Source organism: Microcaecilia unicolor, chromosome 3 (genome assembly GCF_901765095.1).
Source record: "Microcaecilia unicolor chromosome 3, aMicUni1.1, whole genome shotgun sequence".
Lineage (NCBI taxonomy): Eukaryota > Metazoa > Chordata > Amphibia > Gymnophiona > Siphonopidae > Microcaecilia > Microcaecilia unicolor.
The window spans coordinates 326,977,945-326,995,643 of record NC_044033.1 but is presented as its reverse complement, the minus strand read 5'-3'; the positions used below and the strand labels follow the sequence as shown (position 1 = coordinate 326,995,643).

General features: G+C 42.3%; 1 protein-coding gene across 1 annotated transcript in view; it reads left to right on the top strand.

The window, feature by feature from the left end:
- Positions 1-17,699, top strand: part of SCAF8 (SR-related CTD associated factor 8) — a 1,046,706-nt gene that overhangs the window by 838,991 nt on the left and 190,016 nt on the right.

The following is a 17,699-nucleotide window of genomic DNA, read 5'->3' as shown; positions in this document are numbered from 1 at the left end:
CTTTTGACCCCAATAAAAGGGGAGTGGTTGTCAGGAAACGCACCATCTCAAATTGGCTAGCAGATTGCATTTCCTTCACTTATGCCCAAGCTGGGCTGACTCTTGAGGGGCATGTCACGGCTCATAGTGTTAGAGCCATGGCAGCGTCAGTGGCCCACTTGAAGTCCACCACTATTGAAGAGATTTGCAAGGCTGCGATGTGGTCTTCAGTCCACACATTCACATCTCATTACTGCCTACAGCAGGATACCCGACGCGACAGTCGGTTCGGGCAGTCGATGCTGCAGAATCTGTTTGGGCTTTAGAATCCAACTCCACCCCCCTAGTCCCATTTTTATTCTGTTCCAGGCTGCACTCTCAGTTAGTTGAATAAGTTTAGGTCAATCTCAGTTACGTCCTCGCCGTTGCAAGGCCCAGTTGACCAACGTTTATTGTTTTGAGTGAGCCTGGGGGCTAGGGATACCCCATCAGTGAGAACAAGCAGCCTGCTTGTCCTCGGAGAAAGCGAAAGCTACATACCTGTAGAAGGTATTCTCTGAGGACAGCAGGCTGATTGTTCTTACATACCCGCCCACCTCCCCTTTGGAGTTGTGTCTTCCCTGGTCTTTTGCTTTCTATCTGACTGGCGGGCACGCTCGCGTTCGGGCGGGAAGACGGTCACGCATGCGCGAAGCGCACGGATCACGCGAGAGCTAGCAAACTTATGTTGCTAGGAAAATCTTCCAATCCTGGGGGCTGCCGTGGACATCACCAATCAGTGAGAACAATCAGCCTGCTGTCCTCGGAGAATACCTTCTACAGGTATGTAGCTTTCGCTTTTCAAACTCCTGAAATAAGATCTGAAATGGCGATTACAGCATCGGGGGACATAGAAATTGCAAGTACAGTTACTTTGGGAGGATTTCTTACACAGCGTTCGGAGGTAACGAACACCCTCAGAAGTCACTTTAGATCATTTATGGTGCTTGATAGCTGACTTGGGCAAAACATTATGTCCTCAGGTACAGAAAATAAGTCAAAATATGACTGTTTTGGAAGTAAAAACTAAAGAAACAAAAGAAGGCTTTAAATCTTTGACCTTAAATGTTCAATCACAAGAGAGAAACCTCCAGCATATGCAATTGCTTCAAAGTAATATGCTGAAAGATTTAACTAATCTGAGGAGGAAAACGGAATTTCTTGAAAATTACTCAATAAGTAATAACTTGCTACTACTACTTATCATTTCTATAGCACTACAAGGCATAAGCAGCGCTGTACACCATACACAAAAAAAAAGACAGTCTCTGCTCAAAGAGCTTACAATCTAGATAAGACAGGCAGACAGACAGAACAATTAAGGGTAAGGAAATAGAGGTGAGGATAAAAGGACAGGGCAAGTGAGCAGTGGTTAGGAGTCAAAAGCAGTGGTAAAGAGGTGGGCTTTAAGTTTGGACTTGAAAACGGCCAGAGAGGGGGCTAGACGTACAGGCTCTGGAAGTTTATTCCAGGCGTGAGGTGCAGCAAGATAAAAGGAATGGAGTCTGGAATTAGCAGTAGAGAAGGGGACAAATAGAGATTTATCAACAGAACGGAGTACCCGACGGGGGGTTTAGGGAGAGACAAGAGTGAAGAGGTACTGGGGAGCGGCAAAGTGAATGCACTTATTGGAGACAGTACTACATATTCTGTAGTTTGAATATCCTTTCCTGGGTTGTCACCACTTTTTTGACTGGGGTTATCTAGTTCCACATTCCTACAGTCTCCCAGTATAGAAGCAACAGTCAGTTTCCTCCCTGCAAGTTCATTGTTTAGGATAATTTTGCTGGACAGCTGTTTTCTGAAAGTCTTAGAGCATTTCAGATGATCCTTAGCTCTAGGAAGTTTGAGAACACTAGAGGCACTGGATAAAAAGACCTTCTATACAAGTTCTCCAGCCAAATTTGGGTGCATTCATGGTCAGGACAATTTGGGTTAGAGAAATCTGGCAAGATTTACATTTATATTTATTTCATTATAAACTCAAACCTCAAACCTATCAACAAAAAAAGTCTCACTCACAACCAGAGAGAAAAAAATCAAAGGAAAAGCCTCAAAGAGCTCCAAGTCAACGAAGACCTAAAGAGCTAGATAGATTGATCAAACAGATCTACTCTTCATCATTGGCAAAAACCTTCCATTTCAGGTGTATAGTCCCAGCATACAAGACCAAAAATCAAAAACATCCGCAAACAGTGTCAAATAACATCAAACATCTTCATCTCAAAATAACAATAATATTCACTCAAACAGTTAACTGGATGCACACTTATCTTGTGAGAACCAGTTTTGTTCGTTTCAAATGAGCCAGCTTTTATTCGACGTTCCCCTTGACCGATGATGCCCAGCATTTCGCAAATATCAATTTTCTCGTTGCTGCATCAGGGTTGAGTTTTCTGGGGCATAGTATGGTTCAAAGAGTTCACTGGAAGCAGAATAGAAATCTTCTAGCTTGAAATCATTTGGTCCTTTCAGAGTCATCCCAAACTCCTTTGCATGCCATTTCTTCTTCCAGAGCACATACTCTGAGAATCCCCCAGGTCCAGCACACACGTCTGCAAAAGAAATACTGGAGGTTCCGGAAGAGAGTATCCCTCCCTTCACACAAGTGTATTACCTTCCTGTTAAAAAAGATAGTAACCAACAAACTCAAGTAAATCAGTCATTAGATGTATCTGTACTTCTAGAATATTCAGATACAGAACAAGTCACAGCAGCCACTTTGTTGGCTACAGTGGCGTTTGCTCCTGATAAAAACTGGATAATGAAGATGTTCTTTAAAAATAAAGGAAGGACCTTTAAGTGTCTAAAAATTTGATTATTCCCAGACATATCAAGAGATACCCAGAAAAGACGGCAACAATTCCTCCAGATGAAAACTAAAGTGCTTCAGATGGGAGCTACTTTTTTCCTAAGATACCCCTGCAAATGCGTAGTTAAATACCAGTCTTTTAAATGTGTTTATTACGAACCCTCTCAGCTTGCAGTTTTCATAACATCAAAAAGCATTGGTTCACATCTGATTACAAATGTGTTTAAAAATGTGCTAAATCTCCATTGTTTAGGAATCTTGGACTCTTATTGTAGACTTGAGATTGGTTAGAGATAATAGAGTTTATTTTTTTCTTTCTCCCTTTTTTCCTTAACTTAATTTTCTAAGATAACCAATCTTTTCTGTACAAGTAATGCAATGTCTTGTATAAAAATAGAAATGCTTATAAATAAATAAAAAAAGGTATTAATAAGCTTGAACAGCAAAATAAAAAAGATATTCTATAGCATTACTAAGAAAGAGAGAGCGGCCATTAATATATTCAGCAGTGACACCTCTAAAATTATTAAACCAGCTGATAAAGGGGGAGCAGTTGTATTAATGAATATGCATATAATGGATAAGCATATATATCTGAAATGAGAAGACAGCTGAACGATCAAACATTTTGTAAGAAATTGATAAAGGATTCCACTTCTACCATTAAAAAAGAAATTGGCTCACTCCTTGAGATTGCTAAGGATGGGCAATTTCTTACACATAAAGAGTTTGAGTTCCACATTATAAAATATCCAGTAACACCAAAAATATATTTGCTCCCGAAAATATGCAAATCTTTGCAGTCCCCCTATCATATCATATATCTGCAGTTGGTTCTTTACTTGTGCCCCTTTCAGTTTTTACTGATCAGTTTTTAAGAATTTTTGTTCCACAAATTCCTTCATATACCAAGAACTCTGCAGACATTATCAACACCCTCATAATGATGAAATGTACTAGAGACATCTTGTTAGAATACCAACTGAGTTTATTGTAGAGAATGCAACTATAGCCATAACCAAAAAAAAATTTTTTTTTTGCTTTTGAATATTTTTACCAACATATCAAGGGGATAGCTGTGAGTGCTATTATGGCATCTTTGATAGCAAATTTATATATGGCAGATTTTGAAAAGAAGTTTCTAACTGAGCACAAGCATAAACAAATATTATATTGTAGAGTAGATAAATTGATATTTTCATAATATGGCAGGGGCCATCGACAGAACTTAATGAATTTTATGTTTGGTTTATTCAGTTGGACCATAATATTAAATTCCAAGTGCTGTATCCCATTTCTTGATATCCAGATTTCGTATTATAATGGTGTGTTCTCAACCAATATATACAGGAAACCCATTGATGTTTACAAATGACTTGACTACCACAGTTGCTACAATAGAGCTTTGAAAAATAATCTCCCATGTAGCCAGTTTCTACCATTGAAGAGACTTTGTTCCAATCATGAGCTACATAAGAAAGGATCAAGAGAGATAAGTGAAAAGTTTAAGAAAAAGGGATACCCCAAAAAATGTATTGACATCAATTTTCATTGTGCTGTGAATATGGACAAAGAAGAAATAAAGCTAAACAGAAGGTGGATAAGATAGCTTGTCCACTATCATTCACACACATCTAACGGCCTTGTTAAAGTACTGAAGAAACACTGGCATGTTATCCAGAGTATAGACCACTTAGGACTTAATGACTAATGGTAGCATACAAAAGGGAAAGGAATCTAAGTAACATGCTGGTGCCCTCTGCATTCCCACCTAATAACACAAAGAGGAAACTATCCTATGTATATATTAAATGTGGATAATGTTGAGTATGTTTGTAAAAAAATTTATACCGCTTAACTTGCATTGAACAAAGCAGTTTACAGTTCTTAAAAATACAACGTGTTGTCAGTATGTAAGTAAGAACCGTCACTCATCCGCCCACTGGAGAGGAATTTGAAACTGGATATTTCTCTAGTTGTAAAACTGTGGGAGTTGTGTACACAGTGTTGCCTATGTAGATCAGGTTGCAGGGGCATAACAAGACTAAAAGAAAGCTTAATCTGAGGATTATTGAATATAGAAGTGCCATTAAACGGCAGATTAAAGAGAAACTGTTGGTAGAACACACTATCCAAATGCGACACAAGTCTGAGGATTACATGTTTTTTGGGGGTTTTTTTCTGCTTTGGCTGCCCCACATTCCACATAGAGAGGACGTGATCTGGATAAACTTCTACTTAGGACAGAACAGACGCTTATATTTAAATGTAAAACAGTAGCCCCCCCCCCCCCCCCCCCCCCCCCCCCCCCCCCCAATCCCCCCCGGGTTGCTTTTGTGGAGGAATAGGAGCTCTCCAATTGATTTTCATGGTGTTTGATATCTGTAGTTTTTGCAAGATTTTATGCATCTTTTTTGCTTGTTTGTGCTGTTTGTAACATTCTTCCGATGTTTTAGCTTCCAATATTGTCGTGTGATGACACCATTGAAACACATATTTCCTGTAGGTTTTTTAAAGCTTTTTAAAATGTTTTTAACGTCCAACAATTATGAAAATGGTGTGATTTTACTAATTTGAGAGTGCTCCTTCCAATTCTGCAACTGGTTTTTATTTCATTGAGGTTTTACTTTTCTGCTGTTTGAATTACATTAAGAGAACAGTATAACACTGTTTCATGATTTTTATACAAGCTGAATGATTTTAGTGGTGTATTATGCCATTTACAGCTTATTTACCTAATATTGCAGCTTGTTATATCTCATTTATATTTTATTGTATATCAGTTTAGGGCATGACCTCTGACTCATACACACACGCCCAGTAAAACCTGTACTCATGCAGCTGGTGCAGATTCACCAAAAGCTGCTAGCACCCTGGAGAAAGGTATGTGTGTGTTGCACCATGCTTTGGGGCAGATTTATCTAATCTGTGCCTTAATGGCTGAGTTTTAGATTAGTTTATTGGGTTGTTGTTGTTGTTTGGGGGGGTTAATGAAATGGGGATTTCGTTTTATGAGAAGCTAATTATATGATTATCCCTCATTTGCCTTTTAAAATTGGATCACACATCTTAGGTATGCGAGTGTTTAATTCCACCTCTTTTTACCTTTTTACATTTATATATGCAATTGGTCTTTTATCTGATAGTATTTTGGATATTACTGTTCTTTGTGGTTTTATGATTTGACTAATGGATATGTTTATGGTTTTTACAAATTAATTTTTATGTATTAACAGTTTTATGAACTACTACTTATTTCTCTAGTGCTACTAGATGTATGTAACGCTGTACACTTGAATATGAAGAGACATTCCCTGCTCAACAGAGCTTACGATCTAAACAGGACAAATAAGGAAAATACTTTAGGTGGGAATGTTTAAACAGACATGGCTACTGAAGAAGTGAATAGGAGTTAAAAGCAGACTCAAAAAGTTGGGCTTTTGCTCTAGATTTGAAGATGGCTCAAGATGGAGTTTGACATAGTGACTCAGGAAATCTATTCCAGGCGTATAAATACATAAGTATTGCCATACTAGGACAGACCAAAGGTCCATCAAGCCCAGCATCCTGTTTGCAACAGTAGCCAATCCAGGTCACAAATACCTGGCAAGATCCCAAAAAGATACAAAACATTTTACTACTACTACTACTTAACATTTCTAAAGCGCTACTAGGGTTACGCAGCGCTGTACAATTTAACATGGAAGGACAGTCCCTGCTCAAGGAGCTTACAATCTAAAAAAAAAACAGGGAGGGCACAACCGATGTTGTGGGGGGAAAAGGTCTCGGTGGGTGGAAAAAGCACGGACAGCACCCCAACAGAAGGCCGGAAGACTTGCATGTGGCAGGATGAGCGCAAAGTATAGAGATGCAGACCTGACCCACAGGAGTAGAGAAAGAGAGGATGATGTGAATGAATTGTGGTTTTGGTTATGAAAACACCACACACAAAAAGAAAAACAACAACAAAATCCTGATGTTGTATATTACCAACTAATAGTTGAAGGAAGAAAAAAAAATTGCCGTCAGACGCTGTGGTAGAGGGACAAAAAGTAGTTTCTGACAGCCATAGGGGGAAAAACTAGAAATTGGTGCAAGTTTGTATACAGAAATTGATAGGCTGTGCATGTCGCTTGAGTAGATGAACAAGAAACTGCATAGCAAATCACAGAAGTTGTATGAAATGGTACCACAGTGTACAGACAAGTTAGGTTTGTGATGGCACCTAGAAAGTTACCTATTTTTGTTTAATTTTTATACTCTTAGTTAGTCTACGTGTGTGGCTCTTGTTTAAAAAGCTGAGTTCTGTGACCCGTCCTTACCATTATGTGGCAGTGGATTTTCCCCAAGTCCATTTTAATAATGGTCTACGGACTTCTTCTTTAGGAAGTCATCCATACCTTTTTTTTAAACCCCACTAAGCTAACCACCTTTACCACAGTCTCTAGCAATGAATTCCAGAGTTTAATTACAGGATTCGTTTTAAATTTACAACTTTGTATCTTCATTGAATGCCCCCTAGTCCTAGTATTTTTGGAAAGAGTAAACAGACGCTTCACGTCAACCCTTTCCACTCCACTCATTATTTCATAGACCTCTATCATATCTCCCCTCAGCCGTCTTTTCTCCAAGCTGAAGAGCCTTAGCCGCTTTAGCTTTTCCTCATAGGGAAGTCGTCCCACCCCCTTTATCATTTTCATCGCCCTTCTCTGCACCTTTTCTAATTCCACTATAACTTTTTTGAGATGCGGTGACCAGAATTGAACACAATATTTGAGGTGCGGTCGCACCATGGAGCGATAAAAAGGCATTGTAACATCCTCATTTTTGTTTTCCATTCCTTTCCTAATAATACCTAACATTCTATTTGCTTTTCTTAGCCACCGCAGCACACTGAACAGAAAGTTCCAATGTATCATCAATGACGACACTTAGATCCCTTTCTTGGTCGGTGACTCCTAACGTGGAACCTTGCATGACGTAGCTATAATTTGGGTTCCTGTTTCCCACATGCATCACTTTGCACTTGCTCACATTAAACGTCATCTGCCATTTTGACGCACAGACTCCCAGACTCATAATTTTTCACAATCCTCTTGCGATTTAACAACTTTGAATAACTTTGTATCGTCAGCAAATTTAATGACCTCACTAATTACTCCCATCTCTAGATCATTTATAAATATGTTAAAAAGCAGCGGTCCCAGCACAGAACCCCGGGGGATCCCCACTAACTACTCTTCTCCATTGAGAATACTGACCATTTAACCCTACTCTCTTTTAACCAGTTTTTAATCCACAGTAGGACACTACCTCCTATCCCATGACTCTCCAATTTCCTCTGGAGTTTTTCATGAGGTACTGTGTCAAATGCCTATTGAAAATCCAGATACTCAACATCAACCGGCTCACCTTTATCCACATATTTGTTCACCCCTTCAAAGAAATGTAATAGATTGGTGAGGCACAATTTCCCTTCACTAAATCCATGTTGACTTTGTCTCATTAATACATGCTTTTGAATATGCTGTGTAATTTTGTTCTTTATAATAGTCTCTACCATTTTGCCCGGCACCGACGTCAGGTTCACCGGCTTATAATTTCCCAGATCTCCTCTGGAACCTTTTTTAAAAATCGGCGTTATATTGGCCACCCTCCAATCTTCCGGTACCACACTTGATTTTAAAATAAATTACACATTGTTAAAATAGTTCTGCAAGTTCATTTTTCAGTTCTGTCAGTACTCTGGGATGGATACCATCCAATCCAGGAGATTTGCTACTCTTCAATTTGTCAAATTGCCCATTACGACCTCCAGGTTTATAGAGATTTCATTCAGTTTCTCTGACTCGTCAGCTTTGAATACCACTTCTGGCACTGGTATCTCTCCCAAATCTTCCTCGGTGAAGACCGAAGCAAAGAATTCATTTAATTTCTCATCTATGGCTTTGTCTTCCCTGATTGCGCCTTTTACCCCTCGGTCATCTATCAGTCCAACTGATTCTTTTGCCGGCTTCCTGCTTTTAATATATCTTTAAAAAACTTTTATTATGTGTTTTTGCCTCAAACGCAATCTTTTTTTCAAAGTCCCTCTTAGCCTTCCTTATCAGTGCTTTGCATTTGACTTGACATTCCTTATGTTGTTGTTTCTTATTATTTTCAGTCAGTTCCTTCCATTTCCTGAAGGATTTTCTTTTAGCTGTAATAGCTTCCTTCACCTCATTTTTTATCCATGCTAGCTTTCATTTGGTCTTCTTTCCTCTTTTTTTAAATACGCGGAATTTATTTGGCCTGGGCTTCCAGGATGGTATTTTTGAACACCATCCATACATGATGTAAATTTTTGACCCTCGCATTTGTTTCTCTAAGTTTTTTTTTCACTGTTCTTCTCATTTTATCATAGCCTCCTTTTTTAAAGTTAAACTCTAACATATTGGATTTCCTGCGTATACTTACTCCAAAGCTAATATCAAATCTGATCATATTATGATCACTGTTATCAAATGTCCCCAACACCATTACCTGCTGTACCAGATCATGCTCTCCACTAAGGACTAGGTCTAGAATTTTTCCTTCTCTTGTTCGCTCCTGTACCAGCTGCTCCATAAAGCAGTTCTTGAGTTTGTCATGGAATTTTACCTCCCTAGCTTGCCCTGATGTTACATTAACCCAGCCAATATTGGGGTAATTGAAATCGTAAAGGAGACATATGACGATTACTTAGAAAGAACAAAGATGGATTTTCACTCTTCAAAAGTAATTCCTAAAGGATTGAACATCTTCATCAAATGGAAGGCGTTTCTATGACCATGCTTAACTGACACGTAAGACGTTCTTACGTAAGTTGAATTTAACCTTACTTGGATGTATCCCATTTAAAATTGTTTCTTTCCCCGGAAGTAGCCAAAAGAAGGTGAAACAGGGAACCCCTGTTGGGAAGTCGAGATATTGGGATTTTGACAGACTAAGGATTTGCAGAGATGTTGAAATTGTCATCCAAGATAAGTACTGAGCCTTAAATGATACCTCTTTGAGAGGTGGTCTTTTTTGTTTCATGAATGGTGCATAATTTAAAAGTGGAGATTTTTTAGACTGATGATTAAAAGGAGCCCTCCTTTTTCTATGAAGGTGTATCTTTCAAATTGAGGGGTGTCTGATTTATACTGAGGTCTTTTTTCTCCACAACTTTTTTCATTAAATGATACAAGACGTACCTCCAGATACAGATAACAAAATTGTAGAAGTAATCTTTTGATTGATTGGTAATTGAAATCACCCATTATTAATGTGTTGCCCAGTTTGTTAGTGTCCCTAATTTCCTTTAACATTTCTACATCCATTTGTTCATCCTGGCCAGGCGGATGGTAGTACACTCCTATCACTATCCTTTTCCCCTTTACTTATGGAATTTCAATCCATAGGGATTCCAAGATGTGTTTTGTTTCCTGCAGAATTTTCAATCTATTTGATTCAAGGCCCTACTTAATATACAGTGCTACCCCTCCACCAATTCAATTCACCCTATCACTACGATATAATTTGTACCCCAGTATAGTACAGCAAGATAAAAGGAACGGAGTCTAGAGTTGGAAGTGACTTGGTTCCCTGCGCTTTGGACTCCCTCTCTTTTGTTTTCCTTTTATAATGATATATACTAACAGCTGTCAACTGTTGACCATACTCCCAAACGCCTAATAATGTTAAGGCAGCAAAGTAAATACAGTGCAGTCCGCTTAAGTGCAAAGGTCTGGGACCAAAGAAATACATGCAGTTAACCGGAGCGTGCACTTAACCGTTGTGACCCAAAGAAGCTTGACATCTGATAAACATATGTACAGTACTGTTTATTATACATACAGTATAGAGTCTCCATTAACTGACGTTATACAGTCTCTGTTAACTGACGTTAGGCTTACTTGAAGTAATCAGTCATAGTCCTCTGTATACTCTTGTGGCTGTGAGTTCCATAGACTACGTCTGCCAGACGGTAAAAACTGTCATAGCACTGACATCCAGTGGCCTCCAGATAGGCCCGCACGGTGTTGAGACTCTCCAGCACACTTGCAAAAGTGACAGGAAGAGGTTGTTGAATTTCATCAGCATGTGCCTCGCTGCTCATTTCATCATCTGTTTCATCATCAGCCGTTGTTGCTTGTGTGTAGGCGCATATCTCGACATCAGTGCTATCGTCAGCTGTTTGTACATCGTAATCAACAGCTACGTAGCGATGAAACTCCTCTTCAGTAACACCTGCTGGGATGTCAATAACCTGTTCATCTGATGCATTTGCAACAGCTGCATCTGTTTCGTTCCTCTCCATATCCTTAACAAAGCTTGCCTGCTTGTAGCAGTTCACAATGGTTGCCTGTGTAACATGATTCCAGGCTGCTTTCTGCATATGTAGGGAATCCAACAGTGATAGATTACGAGCCAGTTCAACAGCATATTTATCCTTGCCAGTCTGGACGTAGCAGAAGAGCCCGATAATGTTGTTTGAAATTGGCTATTATGTCCTGATCCATAGGTTGGATCAGAGAGGTAGTGTTTGGTGGCAGGAAGACCACCTTGACGTTAGACAGCCTGACGACATCCCTGTGTGCAGCACAATTATCACAAAGCAACAAAATCTGACTCTTCTGTGCCCGCATTCTAGTGTCTAACTTCTTTAGCCACTGCTTCCAAATTTCCCCAGTCATCCATGAATTTGCATTAGCCTCGTATGACACAGGAAGTCGCTTAACTTTCTTGAATAAACGGGGGTGTTTGCTTTTTCCAATGACGAGGGGTTCCAACTTCTCACTCCCATCCATATTGCAGCAAAGGAGGATCGTCAGTCGGTCCTTCGATGTTTTACCTCCCGTAGTTTCGGCATGTTTGAATGCAAGTGTTCCATCAGGAATTGCTCGCCAGTAGAGACCGTTTTCGTCAGCATTGAAAATGTCACGAGGTGCAAACTCGTTCAAGATGGTAGAAAGAACTGAAACAACCCAATTTTCAGCACCAGAGTCATCAGCGTCTTTTTTTCTCATCATGCTGTTTCTTGAATTTTATGTTGTGCCTCTCCTTCCATCTTTCCAACCATCCAACAGTGGCTTTGAATTCAGTTAGTCCGAGACTTTCAGCTAGCTGGTTAGCTTTCTCCATAAGCAGTGGACCACTGACAGGAAACTTTCTACTCCTGACTCGAGAAAACCACCGAAGAAGAGCATTTTCTACCTCATCAGCTTTTCCTACCCGTTTTCATTTCCGTTGTGGATTTGTATTGTTTTGCTAGTCTTCCAGAAGCTGATCTTCCTGCTTCAAGACACGTGAAATTTGACTAGGATTGACACCATATTCTTTAGCAATAGATGCTTAACTTTGTTTTCTAATTTTTTAAGAACTTCTATTCGTTCAGTCAGTGTTAAAGTCTTACAGTTCCGTCGTGACGACAGTGATGACCCCAGTGTACACTCTAACAACATTCTTTTGCTTATTCTGCCTGTGGCAGTTAAAGGGGCGGTAAATTTTAAATCTCGTTGGTCAGGCGCCAATCGGCTTCCATATTCCGTGCGGGCTTATGCGGAGTCTTTCCTGCAGAGGAACGGTCTTAAACCATGCATATAAGCGAATCTTGCACTTATCAGTGGTGCGCTAAACTGAAGTTTGTCCCCATAGAAATTGATGGTGCCAAAAACAGGACCGAAGTACGGCATGCAGTTAAACAGAGCATGCGCTTTACTGACGTGCACTTAAATGGAGTGCACTGTATATATATTGAGCAGTATTATATGTATAGCGCTACAGAGAGAGAGGAGGTGGCATGATTAGGGTGTTCCAGAGGCAGCACCAATTATACATGTAAGTTATTCTTATAGGTGCCAATATTCTGCCCATAGCTTATACATTTGGATGGAATGCAGAAAAATATGCTATAACCTAGGATGTTCAGTCCAAATATATGTTATATACATAAAGCCAACATTATCCACCTCTATGTGTGGCTTACAAGTTGAAGTGCCGATATGTAGCAGTTCTGTGTGTAACTTACACACATAGTTATGTCTATGTATTTGGTGCAGCTTACCGTACATTAAATGTATGAATTAATTTATATCTGAATGTTTCAAATTATTCTCCTGATGTTTTATTTAAATTTGGCCTTGCACTGTATAAGGAAGGGAAATGGGACTTCACTACCTTTCTACCCTCATCTCCCCTTACGTTCCCACCCGTAACCTCCGTTCACAGGACAAATCCCTCCTCTCAGTACCCTTCTCCACCACCGCCAACTCCAGGCTCCGCTCATTCTGCCTTGCCTCACCCTATGCTTGGAACAACCTTCCTGAGCCCTTACGCCAAGCCCCCTCCCTGCCCATCTTCAAGTCTTTGCTTAAAGCCCACCTCTTCAATGCTGCGTTCAGCACCTAACTCTTTCAGGAAATCCAGACTGCCCCAATTTGACTGCCCCTTTTGGACTGACTGTTCACTTGTCTTTTAGATTGTAAGCTCCTTGAGCAGGGACCGTCCCTCTATGTTAAATTGTACAGCGCTGCGTAACCCTAGTAGCGCTTTAGAAATGTTAAGTAGTAGTAGTAGTAGTAGACTTGATATACCGCCTTTCTGAGGTTTTTTGCAACTACATTCAAAGCAGTTTACATATATTCAAGTACTTATTATGTACCAGGGGCAATGGAGGGTTAAGTGACTTGCCCAGAGTCACAAGGAGAGAGCAGTACATAAGGATAAGTATGTAAGCATTGTTGTAATTGAACAGACAGAAGATCCATCAGGCTCAGTATACTGTTTCCAATAGAGCCAATCCCAGGACACCAGTACCTGGTTGGATCCCAAAAGAGTAGTTCCATGCTGCTTATCTCAGGAATAAACAGTTCATTTTCCTGAAGTCCACCTTCATAACAGTTTATGAACTTTTCTTCCAGGAACTTGTGCAAACCTTTTTAAACCCTGCTATGCTAATAGATTTTACCACATTCTCTGCCAACAAATTCCAGGGCTTAAATATATCTCTTTAGCCTTTCTTAACGGGGAGTTGTTCCATCAGTTTTATTATTATTATTATTTGTATCCCACATTTTCCCACCTATTTGCAGGCTCAATGTGGCTTACATAGTACCGTAAAGGCGTTCACCCAGTCCGGTAAAGAACAAATACAGTGTGATGTGTGGTAGGATAAGGTTCATGTGTTACATACACATTTGGGAAGCGTAGGATAAGGTTCAGGTGTTACAGAATCATTTAGAATCATAGAGAGGACATTATGCCCATTGCAAACTTTGGTTTCATTGTGTAGCAGGATCTCGGCATTAAGTTGGGTCCGTAGGGTATGCCTTTTTGGTTGCCCTTTTTTTAGATGCAGTGACCAGAATTGTATACGATATTTGAGGTACAGTCGCACTATGGAATGATATAAAGGTATTATGATATTCTCTATTACATTCTGCATTCCTTTCCTAATAATTCCTAACATTCCATTTGCTTTCTTGGCTGGTGCTGCACACTAAGCAGAGGATTTCAACATATCAGTGATGACACCTAGAACCATTTCCTGAGTGGAGACTAATGTGGAATCCTGCATCATGTAGCTGTAGTTTGGGTTGCTGTTTCCTATGTGCATCCCTTTGCACTTGCTCCATTAACTTTCATCTGCCATTTGAATGCCCAGTCTCACAGTGTTGCAAGGTCGTCTTGCAATATGTGACCCGCTGAGCAAAAAGGTACTACAAGTGGAGTTTGTAACTTATTTATGCCAAATGGTAAAGGAGTTTCAACTGCTTAATCCTGCAAAATTTCATCCTCAGGTACGAATCTATTACATCTTTAAAAAATGAGAGTAACCATAGGCGTAGTTTGACTGTTTCATTTGGGGGGGGGGGGGGGGGCAAAGGAAGGGGTGGGGCATATTAGCATATTCATTTGCATATATGTATTTGCAAATTATGCTAATATGGAGGAAGGAAGGGAGCAAGAGCTGGCTTTTTTGGGAATAACCAGTGTTCGTTTGCCAATGGATAGCCACTGAATCAGAGAGGCAGCGGGTTTGGCGACAGGCAGTGGTGTGCTGGTAAATGTTTAACAGGCTCTCCCCCCGGTCCCCCTCTGCGCCCCCCCCCCCCCCAAATTGCACAGCTGGCTATAGCCGGGGAGAGAGCCTGGGGGGGGGGGGGGTATAAATAAGTAAATATAAACTTTTAATGTTGAGCACCTGATTCTCAAAGTGAACATATTCCAAACACTATAATGAAAATAAAATGAATTTTTTTCTACCTTTGTTGTCTGGTGACTGTTTTTCTGATCATGCTGGTCCAGTGTAACCCTGGCAGCGCTATAGAAATACTAAGTAGTAGTAGTATCTGATTCTGCTGCTGTCTGTCCTCTTAACTCCGTTTCCAGGGCTTCCTTTCCATTTATTTCTTTCCTCCTTTCTTCTTCATTTCTGGTCCTCAGCTTCTGCCTATTTTCTTCATCCATGTGCAGTTTTTTTCCTCTCTTCCTTTTCCCTCATCTCATCTCCTTCCTCACTCTTTCCTCCCCTCCATCCATGTCCAGCATTTCTTTTCTCTCCCCTGCCCTCCATCCACCCAGTCCAACAGTGACCCTCCTCTCCCCTGTCCCCATGCCCAGTGGCCCTCCTTTCCCCTGCCCTCCATCCACCCAGTCCAGCAGTGACCCTCCTCTCCCCTGCCCCCATACCCAGTGGCCCTCTTTCCCCTGCCCTCCATCCACTCAGTCCAGCAGTGACCCTCCTCTCCCATGCCCAGTGGCCCTCCTTTCCCCTGCCCTCCATCCACTCAGTCCAGCAGTGACCCTCCTCTCCCCTGCCCCCATGCCCAGTGGCCCTCCTTTCCCCTGCCCTCCATCCACCCAGTCCAGCAGTGACCCTCCTCTCCCCTGCCCCCATGCCCAGTGGCCCTCCTTTCCCCTGCCCTCCATCCACCCAGTCCAGCAGTGACCCTCCTCTCCCCTGCCCCCATGCCCAGTGGCCCTCCTTTCCCCTGCCCTCCATCCACCCAGTCCAGCAGTGACCCTCCTCTCCCCTGCCCCCATACCCAGTGGCCCTCTTTCCCCTGCCCTCCATCCACTCAGTCCAGCGGTGACCCTCCTCTCCCATGCCCAGTGGCCCTCCTTTCCCCTGCCCTCCATCCACTCAGTCCAGCAGTGACCCTCCTCTCCCCTGCCCCCATGCCCAGTGGCCCTCCTTTCCCCTGCCCTCCATCCACCCAGTCCAGCAGTGACCCTCCTCTCCCCTGCCCCCATGCCCAGTGGCCCTCCTTTCCCCTGCCCTACATCCACCCAGTCCAGCAGTGACCCTCCTCTCCCCTGCCCCCATGCCCAGTGGCCCTCCTTTCCCCTGCCCTCCATCCACCCAGTCCAGCAGTGACCCTCCTCTCCCCTGCCCCCATACCCAGTGGCCCTCCTTTCCCCTGCCCTCCATCCACCCAGTCCAGCAGTGACCCTCCTCTCCTCTCCCCTGCCCTCCCTTCATTCCGCCCTCTCTCCCCCCCAGCGAGCCAGTTCTCCTCCCTCCCTCCGGATCCGTCCCTCACCAACTTGATCTTCAAATTCTTCGCCTGCTTGGCCCGCTAGCGCTGACTCTCCACTGCCGGTTCACGCTTCAAAATGGCCGCCGAGATCTCGCGAGGCCGCCTCTGAAAGTCTCGGCGGCCATTTTTAAAGCGCGAACCAGCAGGGGAGAGAGCGCTAGCGCCTAGCGGGCAGGCAAAGGATTCGAAGATCAGGTCGGTGAGGGACGGATACGGAGGGAGGGAGGAGAGCCGGCTCACGGGGGGGGGCCGGGGGGGGAGGAGAAGGAACGGGGAGAGGGCGGGGCGAAGGGAGAGCTGCCTGTTGCTGGCCCTGCGTTTGGGGGGGGCATTGCCCCCCCTCGCCCCCCCCCCAGTCTACGCCCATGAGAGTAACCCTAGGTCTGTGCTAGGACCGCTGCTTTTAATATATTTATAAATGATTTAGAGATGGGAGTAACTAGCGAGGTAATTAAATTTGCTGATGACACAAAGTTATTCAAAGTCATTAACTCGCGACAGGATTGTGAAACATTACAGAAGGACCTTACGAGACTGGGAGACTGGGCGGCTAAATGGCAGATGACGTTTAATGTGAGCAAGTGCAAGGTGATGCATGTGGGTAAAAAGAACCCGAATTATAGCTACGTCATGCAAGGTTCCACGTTAGGAGTTACGGACCAAGAAAGGGGCCTGGGTGTCGTTAATAATACACTGAAACCTTCTGCTCAGTGTGCTGCTGCGGCTAGGAAAGCGAATAGAATGTTGGGTATTATTAGGAAAGGTATGGAAAACAGGTGTGAGGATGTTATAATGCCATTATATCGATCCATGGTGCGACCGCACCTTGAGTATTGTGTTCAATTCTGGTCGCCGCATCTCAAAAAAGATATAGTGAAATTGGAAAAGGTGCAGCGAAGGGCGACTAAAATGATAGCGGGGATGGGTCGACTTCCCTATGAAGAAAGACTAAGGAGGCTAGGGCTTTTCAGCTTGGAGAAGAGATGGCTGAGGGGAGACATGATAGAGGTATATAAAATAATGAGTGGAATGGAACAGGTGGATGTGAAGCATCTGTTCACGCTTTCGAAAAATACTAGGACTGGGGGGCATGCGATGAAACTACAGTGTAGTAAATTTGAAACAAATCGGAGAAAATGTTTCTTCACCCAACGCGTAATTAAACTCTGGAATTCGTTGCCGGAGAACGTGGTGAAGGCGGTTAGCTTGGCAGAGTTTAAAAAGGGGTTAGACGGTTTCCTAAAGGACAAGTCCATAAACCGCTAGTAAATGGACTTGGGAAAAATCCACAATTCCAGGAATAAAATGTATAGAATGTTTGTACG